Here is a 17,346-nt window from a genome sequence, read left to right as displayed (position 1 = left end):
TTTGCATTACACACAGAGATTTATTTGGTTACACTTTTACAATAATATAGAATTGAAAATGAAATACATGTGCTGTCAACATTACAATAAGATTGTTTATTAATAAGATTATATGTCCTTGTTCATGTAAAAAGGACAAAAACGCTTTAGAAATGGAAATACATTCATTAACAATTGTGCTCACCATCACTTAAAGGGACATGATTTTGTTTTTAAAAAGAGCATACACATAGACAATACTATTTCAATAAAATGAACACTTTACAGGGATTATATCATTGTATCAATACTCAGATCATTTGTTAAAGGTGCATCAATTCATGCAGAGTTTCTAAATACACACATGGATCTGAACATTGAAATATACATATATACACAAATAACAATCTATATATACATATATAAAACAATTACTATGCTAATCATAATCATGCAATGATAAAGCTAAGAGAAAAATATATAAAGACAAATAATAAGATTACATTGGAGATGTTAATCTTAAAGTCATTTACAATTGTCTTACATATATGATTTTATTCTAAAAAATATTTTTGGTAGGTCCCTTTAAGGATCAACAACATAAACTAGAGCTTTCAAAAAATAACATGAAGAATCAGGACAAAGATTTGTGCAATAAAATGTCTTTTATTAGTATGTAAGAAAACATCCACAACGTTTATAAATAATCTTGTAAAAATAAGGAATATATGAGCCATATGACAAGGTAACACAGTGCATCACAGTCCATGAAGAGAGTTGCCAAGGGCCAGCATAGCCCCATTGGAGACATATGACAAGGTAACACAGTGCATCACAGTCCATGAAGAGAGTTGCCAAGGGCCAGCATAGCCCCATTGGAGACATATGACAAGGTAACACAGTGCATCACAGTCCATGAAGAGAGTTACCAAGGGCCACCATAGCCCCATTGGAGACATATGACAAGGTAAAAGAGTGCATCACAGTCCATGAAGAGAGTTGCCAAGGGCCAGCATAGCCCCATTGGAGACATATGACAAGGTAACACAGTGCATCACAGTCCATGAAGAGAGTTGCCATTGGCCAGCATAGCCCCATTGGAGACATATGACAAGGTAACACAGTGCATCACAGTCCATGAAGAGAGTTGCCAAGGGCCACCATAGCCCCATTGGAGAAATATGACAAGGTAACACAGTGCATCACAGTCCATGAAGAGAGTTGCCAAGGGCCAGCATAGCCCCATTGGAGACATATGACAAGGTAACACAGTGCATCACAGTCCATGAAGAGAGTTACCAAGGGCCACCATAGCCCCATTGGAGACATATGACAAGGTAAAAGAGTGCATCACAGTCCATGAAGAGAGTTGCCAAGGGCCAGCATAGCCCCATTGGAGACATATGACAAGGTAACACAGTGCATCACAGTCCATGAAGAGAGTTGCCAATGGCCAGCATAGCCCCATTGGAGACATATGACAAGGTAACACAGTGCATCACAGTCCATGAAGAGAGTTGCCAAGGGCCAGCATAGCCCCATTGGAGACATATGACAAGGTAACACAGTGCATCACAGTCCATGAAGAGAGTTGCCAATGGCCAGCATAGCCCCATTGGAGACATATGACAAGGTAACACAGTGCATCACAGTCCATGAAGAGAGTTGCCAAGGGCCACCATAGCCCCATTGGAGACATATGACAAGGTAACACAGTGCATCACAGTCCATGAAGAGAGTTACCAAGGGCCACCATAGCCCCATTGGAGACATATGACAAGGTAAAAGATTGCATCACAGTCCATGAAGAGAGTTGCCAATGGCCAGCATAGCCCCATTGGAGACATATGACAAGGTAACACAGTGCATCACAGTCCATGAAGAGAGTTGCCAATGGCCAGCATAGCCCCATTGGAGACATATGACAAGGTAACACAGTGCATCACAGTCCATGAAGAGAGTTGCCAAGGGCCACCATAGCCCCATTGGAGACATATGACAAGGTAACACAGTGCATCACAGTCCATGAAGAAAGTTACCAAGGGCCACCATAGCCCCATTGGAGACATATGACAAGGTAAAAGAGTGCATCACAGTCCATGAAGAGAGTTGCCAAGGGCCAGCATAGCCCCATTGGAGACATATGACAAGGTAACACAGTGCATCACAGTCCATGAAGAGAGTTGCCAATGGCCAGCATAGCCCCATTGGAGACATATGACAAGGTAACACAGTGCATCACAGTCCATGAAGAGAGTTGCCAAGGGCCACCATAGCCCCATTGGAGACATATGACAAGGTAACACAGTGCATCACAGTCCATGAAGAGAGTTACCAAGGGCCACCATAGCCCCATTGGAGACATATGACAAGGTAAAAGAGTGCATCACAGTCCATGAAGAGAGTTGCCAAGGGCCACCATAGCCCCATTGGAGACATATGACAAGGTAAAAGAGTGCAACAGGCACAACAATAAACTTTTAAAAAGGCCAAATGGCAACAATAAAACAAAAAAATCAACATGTGGACGGAGGATTCTTATCTGCCACCTTGGAGCATCTCCAGATCCTCCACTTACTGGCCATCCTCTTCATCGTCCTGTGCATGTCCAGCTCCAGATTCAGGCCTTGAACTTAATCTCATAATTGCACGCAGAGTCAAGTACTGAACCCGGAGCTGGGCCTGCATGGTGTCGTTCATCCCTCTCAGGACAGCTGCGTTCCTCAACACGGCCTGCTCTACTCTTGCTATACCTTCTAGCATGAGCCATGCTGAGTCACAGCCTAAAATAAAGAATGCATTAAATATTAAGGATAATTACACAACAGACGAAAAAATTAGAAAAGATACATTGTCATCATAAAGACAAATAATTCTTTACATCAATTAGTTTAAATTTATTCTTTACACATGAATTAGGTTATTCAGACAGACAGAAATCATTAAAGGGACATTTTACTCAAACATGTTGTCCCCTTTAATTGGTTTTAGATGATCCACTTATACAGCTTGAGTGTATCAAATCTTGTTAAAGGATTTACATTGTACTTACATTAGCAATTTAAATATTTCAATTATACTGTGGTAGGCACACCTATCCTTAAACATTTTGGCATTGAGGACAAGCTGTGTAAACATAGCAACCTGAAGAAATTACATTCCCACTGGGTTAGACAAGAGATAATGTATCAACATTTGTACATTAATTGTTGGATCCAAGTAGTGGTGATTGGTATATGTAGTGATATCCAATTAAAGGGACACTGAACCTAAATATTTAATGGACTGATTCAGATAGAGCATGACATTACAAATCTTTAAAACTTACACATATTCTTTAAATGTTTGAATTCTATAGCTAGATTTTGAATGCAAGAATGTTGCTTTTTAGGGAAGCCAATATTTGTTTATCAACTTTGTTTGTCCCTGCTGGTTGATGGATACATTCATCCAACAATAAAGAAATGATGGCCAGAATTTTTTTATTGTTTAAAATAATTATAGGCATTTCTTTGTTTCAATAAAGATATCAAGAGAATGAAGAATAATTCATAAGAGTAGTAAATTATAATTTTGATTAACATTGCATGCTGTATTTGAATCACAATAGAAAATATTTACCTTCACTGTACCTTTAAGTATCTTATAACGTGGATTTTGAATGATACTTACAGCTGTGCCTGGGAAGGACAATCCGACACCCAGGACAATGAAGGTTGAGACAGGGGGGAGGGATGGGATTGGCTTGGGGAGGGATGGGAGTGGCTTGGGGAGGGATGGTATTGGCTTGGGGAGGGGTGAGCTGCCGCTCCAGGGTAGGCCGTACAGCTGGGGAGTGGGGAGTTGGGGTCTGGGCAGCTGTACGGGCCATAATACGGGGAGAGCGGCGAAGGGGGGTGTAGGGGCGTTTTTTGGGAGGGACAGGAAATGAAAAATGGGAAGGGCCGGCAGGGGTCTGGGCATGGGCAGGAGTCTGGTCATGGGCAGGTGTCTGGGTCTTTGCAGGGGTCTGGGCATGGTCAGGGGTCTGGGCATGGGGAGGGGTCTGTGACTGTGCAGGGGACTGGGCAGGGGCGGAAACCAGATGACCAGAAGTGGTGGATCCATCTGAAAATTAAATAAATATATATTAACATCTCATACATCATGAAATCAAATCAACGCATTTCAAATTGATTATGTTTTCAATATACTTCGAAGTGTGTTTGAATTTGTAAACAATTCTGAAATGAGGATATGGTATGCATATAGGCACTCAGATGAATATCAATGACTGTCTGTACAATTATAACATTATTATTGTGTTTTGGCCTGGAATATGCATGTGACATAATGATGGCATGAATTTTAAATATTTTCAATTCAAAATTTTTCATGCTGCCTGATATAGAAAGGGGGCAGTAGTGTATTTGAACAGACAAATAATATTCCTTTTTAAAGTGCAAAAGCTGTAGACTTTGAATGTCTTCAATGAAATTATTTCAAATAAACCAACATGTTGGAAACATGATAGATATATTTCACATACCATTAGACTCCAAGGCAGCCTCTTCCTCCTCCGTCACATATGTTAAATCAATCTCTGTAAAACATAACATGTTGTGTACACGTTAACAACAGATATTATAACATATGTTACTGTTGTTCAAAGACACACATGAATGTTGCATTAAAGATATACACACCCAAAGTTATGATTTACATAATTTTGATGGAGCATACAAATTACATTAGATTTGTTATTCTCAATGATTCATATTTTCGATGTATTGTTTGGATTAATTTAAAAATCATAAAAGCATAGTACATAGAACATTTAAGATTTCTCATGTGTGTATCACTTGATGACTGTTGTCAAAAAAGAACATGGAAACAAACATATGTTATACATCTTCTGAATAACAAATGTGTAGACTAATAAAGTTTAAATTATTAATCGTTCAATATTAAAAGAAAATTAATATATAATCAGAAGAGAAAATTATATGTTTGTTTCAAATGTTATGCTTCATCAGAATCATGCTCATAATATTGATTACCAATACACCTTCAATTACATATAAATGAGTCAATGGACTTACCAGGAGACCGCAAAGGCGGCTCTATGTCACTGCTGGATTCCTGTGGGCTCACCACACCAACTCTCTCTATGAATGATATAGATATATATTATGAAACACATTTGGGATATCACTAAATCACATCTGTCTCGAATTTTAAGATTAATCAACTTGAAAATGTGAAGAATAGAGCAGTCATTACACCAGAAAATGCTTGATTGAATCAAGGGGATTCTGTTAAAAATTCTGTATTGAACATATGTTTAATTTCAGACTATATTAGACATCAAAATCATCTCATACGATGCTATTGCATATCTAAATATACCCATTGATCAATGTTCTTAAAAGAATACACACAAACCACATTTTGAAGAGCAGCTGTTGACAAATCTAAACAAACACATGTGGCACATCGAGCCATTTGTGCAATGTACAGTAATCTTGTTTAGGACACAACACATATTTATCACAATACAAAACAAAATTGATTATTACAAATATGTAATCATGGTGCTGTTAGAGTATGCTGATATCTATAAAGTAACTCCAACAGTGAATATGTGAATTATATATCAATATTGTTTAATCCAAAGAATGTAAAGATGAATGAATCTATTTTGTCTTAAAGGGACACTGACATGATTAATTTAAATAATTGATTTCTCTGTTCAAACTGTTCAAAATGATTTAACATTGACTCCTATTATAATTTGAATGTTGCTAAATTTTAATCTTAAAGGCAGATAAGCAATATTGGATTCAATAAATATTGTTTGTTGAAGGTATCCACCAATCATCAATAAAAACCCAGGTTGGTCAACCAAAATTGAGATGCAGATAAACGTACATTCTTGATTTTAAAATACATTTAGCAATAGAATATTTCACATATGATGATAGTATTATATTTAAATGTTTATTAATATTGCATACTCTATCTGAATGACAACATTAATAATTGTAGCTCAGTATCCCTTTAATATAAAATTAAATTGATTTGACAATGTTGGTGTTAATGAATTCTCTACTCCATATGTTGATGTAATGAATGGTATTGAGCATGCAATTCAAATCTAATATGTTATTTAAGTATATCCGAAGAATTATTTAAATTTTCATCTATTAAAGGGACATTACATATAAATATTGAACAATGTGGATTTAGTATGTAATGTTCTGTCCATGTTTCTAAGACAAATGTCAATTAAAATGAGACATACCATACTGTGACAAGCCCTGGCTTGAGGATCCAGCAGCAACATCCATATCTGTAATATATTAAATGAGGATTGCATATCATTAATACAAATCATGCCATGTTTAAAATCTTTACATTATTAACAAATCAATTTAAAACTATTAATCCTTTGGTAGTCCCATGAGTTAATTGTTTCCTCAATTAAATTCATGATAAATATATCCTGGACTCTTATTTTCAATCAGTTGTGTTGTTTACTGTATCGTTAATAATTTTTTGGTGTTATTTCATAATCATCAATTGATGGCCATATGTTATAATTTATTTGTATTCTTCTTTTTTTATTAGCTATAATATTGAAAATAAGAATACTGTATTCTTCACTAATATAATAATTCACATTTAATTTTGACCAACATGTGTAAAGCAATGCCACTTACAGCAAAGCCATGTTAACGTGGATGAGAAATTCCATTTTCGCGATCATTGCGCAATGATTCCAAGCGGAATTACGCATCCGTCATTTGACCAACATGTATAAAGCAATGCCACTTACAGCAAAGCCATGTTAACGTGGATGAGAAATTCGATTTTCGCGATCATTGCGCAATGATTCCAAGCGGAATTACGCATCCGTCATTTGACCAACATGTATAAAGCAATGCCACTTACAGCAAAGCCATGTTAACGTGGATGAGAAATTCAATTTTCGCGATCATTGCGCAATGATTCCAAGCGGAATTACGCATCCGTCATTTGACCAACATCTATAAAGCAATGCCACTTACAGCAAAGCCATGTTAACGTGGATGAGAAATTACATTTTCGCGATCATTGCGCAATGATTCCAAGCGGAATTACGCATCCGTCATTTGACCAACATGTATAAAGCAATGCCACTTACAGCAAAGCCATGTTAACGTGGATGAGAAATTACACTTCCGCTCTGTGACGCATATTCTGTAGAGCGCAAGAAACATCATTCCTATTTCATGTGTCACTAATCTAAAATCAGATATCTAAACATCATATGTAGTGTATGTTGTGAGATCTGTATAGGTTTAGTATCTGACTATATACACATATTTGGATAAAAATAACAAATATTAGGATATTATATGAAGTTGGATAATTACCTTGTTCAGATTCTCTATCTCCTCCCAGGCCACCAGACGGAGAAGCATCTGCCCTGGCCCCCGCGTCAGGACTTTCAGATCCCGCAGCTGGGAGGGAAGAAGAGGAGGCCGAGGATGGCGAGGATCGAAATCTTTTGGGGACCCGGAGATTGAGGAGCTTGCATAAAGTCACCTCATAAGGGAGTAGGTACAGTTTCCGCGGGGCCTCTCTTTTGCCACCTCTTTAACGGGCTTGTACCCAGTCCCTTATGAGGTTGACTTTTTTGGATAACCGCAACCTCATATCTCCGAATCTCCTCATGCTCTGATCCTGGGTCCTCTGGACGTCACACACCAATCTAACCGCATTGGTGATAGACTCCCAGAGGGCCTTCTTAACAGGCGCATCTGTCAACCTCCTCTTGTTCCCAAACAGCTGGGGATAAAAGTCCTTGACGGCGTGGACCAGTGCAGCGCTCTCCTCCTTGGTGAACCTGGGAACTGACATGCCTGCTGGGTTTTCCAAAATATATATTATTATAATATATACTGCCTGCAGGCATTAGAGAACTGACAAAGATGGCAACGTCTAATGGACTTTTATATGGTGAAGTAAACATGAGATGCACCATGGGACAAGTTATCTGTACATCTGATTGGATAAAAGTTTGAAATATTGTTATAATGTCTGTGAGACCATCCTGACTCAAGTTGTGTTTGTGTGATGAACTCGGATTGGCCGTTCCTTAATGTTTCATATCTTAGTAACTTCCTTACACATACCGCTTGGTGGTGCTGTTACTTCATTTTTCATGTAGACTTATTTGTAACTCATGGGCCTGTCATGCGGATATGTGTGACGCAGATTTAATATCCGTGATCCGTTAAATATTAATGATTAAATTCTCTTTAAAATCTAATACTGTCACATTATTAAATGTTGTAGACATTTCTCGGTTTAATAACGATCTGTTTCTTTAATACAAATACACATTTAATATTGTATGTCTTTATTGTTCTTAAAATAAATTTGTTGACTTATTGAGAATTATTGACATTGCTCTATTAAATGTCTTTATAATGCACATTGATTGTTTGCTATTGCGTGACATTAGACTAATGTTTAAAGATGCTAATCTGGTGTTTCAAGATGCGTTTCCCACGCAATATTTCTTAATGTTCAAATTCAGGTTAGAATGTCATTAACTTTGATAATCTGTTTATAAATGTTAAACTACAGGTTTGTTTGTTATTAGCAAATAAACCTCGAGCTTGTATTTGTCTGAAGTGCTCATATATGTTATTGTGCAATGGCGTCTTTAGTTTTAAATAGACATTACAAACAAACAATTGTATCAAATGATCTGTAGAGATAGAAGATTGTTTAGACTTTAAAATGTAAATCAATTTCTCTTAGTATTTATATATCCTCAACAGAAGAAATTTCAATGCACATGGTTGAGCCAATCACATAAGGCATCTCTGTGCATCCACCAATCTTCATCTACTGTGCCTATCTCGATATGCTTTTCAAGCAAAGTATGTCAAGATAGGAAGATAAGTAAATACACTATTTAAAGCTAAAAAGGGACACTGTCCAAACAAATTTAGCATTGGTGATTCAGATTGAGCATGAAATGTTAATCAACTATATAATTTAATCCGATTATCAAATGTTAACAGTTATCTTGTTATCTTTCTTTGCAAATCAATAATGATATTTTATATTACGGACAATTGTTTCCAAAAAACCTGGGTTGTCCTTGACGATTGTTGGATCAATTATTCCAAACAAAACAAGCAAGTTCTGTCCAGAGTACTGAAGCAAATAAATTATCTTTTTAATGCCTTTATTTTAAAGTAATGATAGCAACATCACAAGGAGCATTCATAATACGAGACAATTTTTAAAGTTGCTTAAAATAGAATACTCATTCAGAATGTATAAATCATTAATTTTTTAACTGTCTACCTTTAAGTATATTTTGAGTTCATGTCCCTTTAAAGAAACATTTCACAATAATGCTTAAAATATCAGAAACCTAGGCACCTTCCTTTTGCTAAATTAGTCTAACATATGAGTAAAGCAAATTTAGATTAACTTCTAGATTGTTTTACACACTGACTGAAATATATTGATTAAAGGAGGTATTTTGGAGCCTTCAGCTTAGAGGGACATTAAGCTATATGTTATGTATGCATTTTGTATAATATTCTAATATTTGACCAACTTAATATGTTTTGTTATTCAATCATTATATTGTAATTATATATATTCTTGGATTAAATACATATCTACATAGGCTATTTTGATGCTGATTGTTGGTTGCATATAGATGCCTTATGTAATTGACTAAGATATGTGCATTGATGTATTTTTTTAAAAGTATATTTAAAGACTGAATGTAATTCTATATTACTTTATAAATATGTTTAAATTCTTTTATGATTTTTTTAAAAATCTATACACAATATACTTTGTGAATGTCCCTTTAAGGACCAAAACATTTGGAATGTTGATTTAACATTGTCAAAATAAACTAAAGGGGACTTAAAATTATATATAGATATTTGATGTCTAACCCAAGAGGTAAGATTTTTAAAAATACATAATATTACTAACTATAGTTAAATGACTCCACTAGAAAATTACATAGATTAACCTGGCATCCAATAACTAGCTTGTGAAAAATATCAAGTTAAATGACCTACCATTTATACAAGTAAAGTTTTAAATAATTTATCAAAAAAATGTTTAGAGATACCTATGAAGATACAAGATCTTATAAAATTAATTTTACATTCAACAACACTGTCACTTTAATGTAATTGAACCACTTCCCCTTCTTAAAAGTGAAAAAAAAATATTTTTTGACTACATATCCAAAATTAATTTAATATCTACGATTTTAAAAAGAAAAGCATCGAAGGATCTCACTCCCCAATTAATGTTATAAAAGATAGTTTAATGTAATATTCTCGTAATCAGTTGATTTTCTAAAATTAATGCATTATTTGATCTTATGCATGTGCTTGTCAAATAGCCAACTACCAGTCATGGGAGTCAAACTTTTTTTATTGACAGATTATATTGATATTTATTATAATCTGTTCAAAAGAATGTATTTAATAATAAAATGTTTATTATTAACATGTAAAAAAAAAAAAAAAAGTTTATTGAAAAAATAAAAATATTCCTGGAAGTCATCAGATGCCAATCTGAAATGACAAATAAAAAAATGGAACAAAGTTAATACACACATTGTCAAATATTCATAAAATACATTTACAATCATCTTGTGTCTATGCTCTAACTTTGTTCAACATTTTTGAAAGATATTTATTAAATTGATTAAAAAAAAAATACAAAACATACACCATTATATTGTTGAATCAAAATTCAATTTAAATATCCAAATTTCTAATTATACATAATAATGTATATCACATTTCAACAATATATGTATGCTGAACATAAATGTAATATTTCATGTCCATTCAAATACCTCTATATCAACTATAATATGTATTCCTTTTTCTGATTGTGATCCCTAAATATCTAATGATGAAATAAGTATGACTAATGTATGTAAGCTAACAATAATCAACATTCTTCCTGTGATTCTTAACTAGCATGCACCAACCTGGATAATGCATGGTCTTTGAAAGTCAATTCAGGGGTAAACAGTTGATCTTCAATAGGTGTCTTATTCATCAGTTCATTAAATAGAGGACTGGGAAATCCCATCTAAAAAAGTAAAATCATCTAAGTGTCTGATTGTGATCCCTAAATATCTAATTAAGAACTAAATATGACTAATGTATGTAAGCTACTAATATTCAAAAGTCTTCACTAGCATGCATTGGTACACCAACCTGGATAATGCATGGTCTTTAAAAGTCAATTCAGGGGTAAACAAGTTGATCTTCAATAGGTGTCTTATTCATCAGTTCATTAAATAGAGGACTGGGAAATACCATCTAAAAAAGTAAAATCATCTAAGTGTCTGATTGTGATCCCTAAATATCTACTAAAGAACTAAATATGACTAATGTATGTAAGCTACTAATATTCAACAGTCTTCACTAGCATGCATTGGTACACCAACCTGGACAATGCATGGTCTTTAAAAGTCAATTTAGGGGTAAACAGTTGATCTTCAATAGGTGTCTTATTCATCAGTTCATTAAATAGAGGACTGGGAAATACCATCTAAAAATTAGAAAATCATCTAAGTGTCTCCTATAGGATGTCTCCACAGCCTTATTCTATCAAATAGTTGGCACTTACCATGTGAACATGTCTTTGTATGGTTTTCAAGGTCAGCAGAATTGAAAGATAATGCCAGACATGATCCCATTGGTATACTTCAATTTCAATCTTGGCTTTTTCCCACTGTCAGTCTGGGCAATCTTCACTGTCAGGCTTCTAATTCTTCCCTTTCAGTCTTTAGATTAAGTCATCTCCCTAATGGAAGAAATATTTTACTTAAAATTCATACAAGTGTGTGAATCAGTTCTGTACCCCTCTCCCACCCCCCATTTCATAATAAATTTCTGTCACTAGCTTACTAAGCGTGTGTAGCAACTTGTGTTATTTTCTATCAAGTGTGAAGATGAGTCATATTGAGCAGAACAAACCTCTAATGTGTGACATTGAACCATAGTCATTCTAGAGGATCCCTTTCTGAGTATGTACATTTTAAGTAATGTGTAAACTAAATACTATTTTTGAAAATGTATGCCATATGATGTATTTGTGTACAATTCATGCCAGCAACAGTCCATACATTTCTACTTACCATCTGATGTCCTCTTTAAAAACCAGGTGGCAAAGACTCGCTACAGGACCCAATGCCCAGAGCATCACCTATATTAATAAATGAAACAAATTTTTAACATTTGATGAACAATCCTAACATGTTTGCACAAATCTCTACTTGTCATTTCCCTAGAGTTCACATCTATTGAAAATACTACAGTCTAACTTATATTCTTTACCGTCTAAAGTGGCGGTTGATGACGTCTGCTCTGACATCGAGTCCCTCGTCCTGGAATTCCCCCTCTAGAACAGGATCATCCTCCTCATCTCTGAGGAGGTCTCTGTCCACCGGGACGGCCTGCAGCATCCCAGCCCGCTGTGCAATATTATGCAGGACGCTACAGGCTACAACAATCTTAGCCACCTTCTTTGGGTTGTACTGGAGTGCTCCTCCAGAACGGTCCAGGCACCTGAATCTCATCTTCAGGAGCCCGAACATCCTTTCAACCACCGCCCTGGTTCTCTTATGAGCCCTATTGTAGCTCTCCTCAGACACATCAGTCGGACTACGCAAGGGGGTAATGAGCCAAGGCCGGCTCATGTACCCAGAATCACCTATAAATTATGAACAGAACATAATTCAAACAGAATCCTTAAAATAGTATTTTGTTTTAAAAAACAATTTGGGTACACGATAATCCATTAAAAAAAAAATTCAGAAAAAAACAAAAATCAAGTTCTATATTATTCTGTATCTTCCCATTTCAGCTAAGACATGCTACATATGCGTATTTCTCCTAAACCAAAGCTTGTGTAAAATGCTAACTACATGGTTACATTGCATTCTCTATCTGAGCATTTAAGGTAAGACATGCTACATATCTGCATTGAACTAAAAGTAGACATTAGCGGAAAGAGACAATGACATGGTTAAATTGCATGAGCTAATATCTTCCCATTTCAGCTAAGACATGCTACATATGCGTATTTCTCCGAAAACAAACCTTGTGTAAAATGCTAAATACATGGTTACATTGCATTCTCTATCTGAGCATTTAAGGTAAGACATGCTACATATCTGCATTGAACTAAAAGTAGACATTAGCGGAAAGAGACAATGACATGGTTAAATTGCATGAGCTAATATCTTCCCATTTCAGCTAAGACATGCTACATATGCGTATTTCTCCTAAACCAAACCTTGTGTAAAATGCTAAATACATGGTTACATTGCATTCTCTATCTGAGCATTTAAGGTAAGACATGCTACATATCTGCATTGAACAAAAAGTAGACATTAGCGGAAAGAGACAATGACATGGTTAAATTGCATGAGCTAATATCTTCCCATTTCAGCTAAGACATGCTACATATGCGTATTTCTCCTAAACCAAACCTTGTGTAAAATGCTAAATACATGGTTACATTGCATTCTCTATCTGAGCATTTAAGGTAAGACATGCTACATATCTGCATTGAACTAAAAGTAGACATTAGCGGAAAGAGACAATGACATGGTTAAATTGCATGAGCTAATATCTTCCCATTTCAGCTAAGACATGCTACATATGCGTATTTCTCCGAAAACAAACCTTGTGTAAAATGCTAAATACATGGTTACATTGCATTCTCTATCTGAGCATTTAAGGTAAGACATGCTACATATCTGCATTGAACTAAAAGTAGACATTAGCGGAAAGAGACAATGACATGGTTAAATTGCATGAGCTAATATCTTCCCATTTCAGCTAAGACATGCTACATATGCGTATTTCTCCGAAAACAAACCTTGTGTAAAATGCTAAATACATGGTTACATTGCATTCTCTGAGCATTTAAGGTATGACATGCTACATATCTGCATTTAACTAAAAGTAGACATTAGCGGAAAGAGACAATGACATGGTTAAATTGCATGAGCTAATATCTTCCCATTTCAGCTAAGACATGCTACATATGCGTATTTCTCCGAAAACAAACCTTGTGTAAAATGCTAAATACATGGTTACATTGCATTCTCTGAGCATTTAAGGTATGACATGCTACATATCTGCATTTAACTAAAAGTAGACATTAGCGTCGGAAAATAACAAATGGTTAAATTGCATCCTATAGCTGAACATGACGCTAACATTTTAAAACTACAGTGGCAATTGTCAAACTAATTAACCATGTTGTGCACAAATACTCACCAACGAGATAACCAGGGGGCATTTGTCTTTCCTCAAACTGTCTCCACAGGGACGACAGAGAGAGGATGCGGGCATCATGACAAGCACCTGCAAAATTCGCACACACATGCATAATCCTCATCCGTGCGTCACAAACATACTGCACGTTGAGGCTATGAAAAAGTTTGTGATTTCTGAAGGGCAAGTCATCAATTGGAGCACGCAGCGCAATGTGGGTACAATCAATGGCTCCCAAGACATTGGGCAATTGAGCAATATCAAAGAATTCCCGCTTCAGGCGCCTCCAATCACCATCATTCTGTGGGAATCCTATGTATTGCTTACTGATACGTACCATGGCGTCCAGAAAGTTATCAAACACCACAGAGAATGTACCTTGAGCCAGGCCATGCATGTACAGTTCTCCGGATTGAAAACTCCCGGAGGCCAGGACGTATAGACAGCTTAGCATCTTACTCATGGGGGGAACAGCAGTCCTTATTTGTATACGTGGCTCCAAATGAGGTTTAAGAAGCTCGTAAAGGCCAATGAGCTGTTCGCGATCGAGCCGATACTTATCAAAAACCTCAAAGTCACTCATGTTTTCCAAGGTGGGTCTCACCCTGTAGACACGAGGACCTCGAACCAGACGACCCCTTCGTCTCGGTCTGAGCCGCCGAGGCTGCCTGATTCGACCAACAGCTAGTTCGCCAATAGCAGCACCAGCAGTGTCTACCATGTCATCGTCATCCATCTTTCAAAACAGCGTAACAAGGTATGCACTTGATCTGATGTGGATCACAAGTGATGCATTGGCCATGTTGTTTGTGGGATTTATAGTACAATTAGTCCAATGGTAGTGAGTTTGTAATGTTTGCTGATTGTATTCACCTGTTTGTATGTGAGCGGCGCGAATGCTTTCACAGTGGGCGTTTTTTTTTTTTTTTATGAAATGTTGTTTTCACCCAATGAATCTCAATGTGAAAGTGTCAAATATCCCACATACAGTGCATGTTTGTAATGTTTGATCATATGCGTAATCAATATTTCTTAAACGCGATCTTATAGTAACAAGCACACGTCCAGGCTAACATGAATGAAAGTGCATAGTTGTGTATAATGTGCATATAATGTGATCGATCAATGTTGCTGCAATATTGTTTGTAAACGATAAAGTAACATCTGCCATCTGTAGTATTGTATATATATGTGTCATTGCCGAGCAGTCAATATTGTATGCGTCCCTTTAAAATCGCAATAATAATTCCGAACTTCCCGTCTGCCATCTGTAGTATTGTATATATAAGTGATTGCCGAGCTGTCAATATTGTATGCGTCCCTTTAAAATCGCAATAATAATTCTGAACTTCCCGTCTGACAGCTGTAGTATTATATATATAAGTGATTGCCGAGCTGTAAATATTGTATGCGTCCCTTTAAAATCGCAATAATAATTCCGAACTTCCCGTCTGCCATCTGTAGTATTGTATATATAAGTGATTGCCGAGCAGTCAATATTGTATGCGTCCCTTTCAAATCGCAATAATAATTCCGAAATTCCCGTCTGCCATCTGTAGTATTGTATATATAAGTCATTGCCGAGCTGTCAATATTGTATGCGTCCCATTCAAATCGCAATAATAATCCCGAACTTCCCTTCTGCCATCTGTAGTATTGTATATATAAGTGATTGCCGAGATGTCAATATTGTATGCGTCCCTTTAAAATGGCACTAATACTGAATAACTTCCGGCTGTCATCTGTAGTATTGTATATATAAGTGATTGCCGAGATGTCAATATTGTATGCGTCCCTTTAAAATGGCACTAATACTGAATAACTTCCGGCTGTCATCTGTAGTATAGTATATATAAGTGATTGCAGAGATGTCAATATTGTATGCGTCCCTTTAAAATGGCACTAATACTGAATAACTTCCGGCTGTCATCTGTAGTATTGTATATATAAGTGATTGCCGAGATGTCAATATTGTATGCGTCCCATAAAAATGGCACTAATACTGAAGCACTTCCGGCTGTCATCTGTAGTATTGTATATATAAGTGATTGCCGAGCTGTCAATATTGTATGCGTCCCATAAAAATGGCACTAATACTGAAGCACTTCCGGCTGTCATCTGTAGTATTGTATATATAAGTGATTGCCGAGATGTAAATATTGTATGCGTCCCATTCAAATGGCACTAATACTGAATAACTTCCGGATGCCATCTGTAGTATTGTATATAAAGTGATTTGCGATCTGACAATATTTCTTAATTGTCCCATTGAAATTTCCCTAATAATGCTGTTCAAAAGTGTTGTTTACGTATATGTTGTATTGTAGTATTGAGTGTTAAAGTTCCTAAAGGGGCGGTACAGTGGTGAAGCTGTGATGTGTATGGTTGAATCTTCTAATGACGTCATGATATTATTAACCTGCCTATGTAGTTCTGAAATCCTCATTGTGTTGTTGTATTGTGCTACATTGTTATTGTGTGCTGAATGGAATCTAAATGTGTGCTTTGTGGTTGCGTGATGGGTGATGCGTGTTATGTACATGTACGTATATATTGTGATTGTGTCCTACATATGCTGACTTGTATATAGCGGTCTGGCATTGTTGTTCCTTCCCATAAAGTGACATCTGTAATCTTGTGTAATGATGTTCTTGTTGTACGTAATTCCTAATGTTTTCTGGTGATGGAATCATGATGTTAAAAGTACAGTAAAATCCATATGTTGTGTTTTGTGATTCCTATAGAGAATGTAATGTGTTTTTCCCCCATCATTTGAATGCACATGTATGAGTGAATGTTAAAAGTAATATATGTGCATCCATGAGTGATCATGTGTTAAGCCTATGTAGATATGCAGTTGCTGCAAGCATATGAGTTGAATAACTGAAATGCAATAATAAAGGTAAATGAGAGGTGTTTCCCATTGTGTACTGTTTGTGAATCCAGAAAAGTTTAATGAATTTTTTTTAAATTTTAAATGTAATTTTATTTAAATAATAATGTGTTACTAGTGATGTTGATTTGTAGTTGATGTAATCTA

This window comes from Bombina bombina, chromosome 3 (assembly GCF_027579735.1).
Source record: "Bombina bombina isolate aBomBom1 chromosome 3, aBomBom1.pri, whole genome shotgun sequence".
NCBI classification, from domain to species: domain Eukaryota; kingdom Metazoa; phylum Chordata; class Amphibia; order Anura; family Bombinatoridae; genus Bombina; species Bombina bombina.
Note: the sequence above shows the minus strand (reverse complement) of the source record.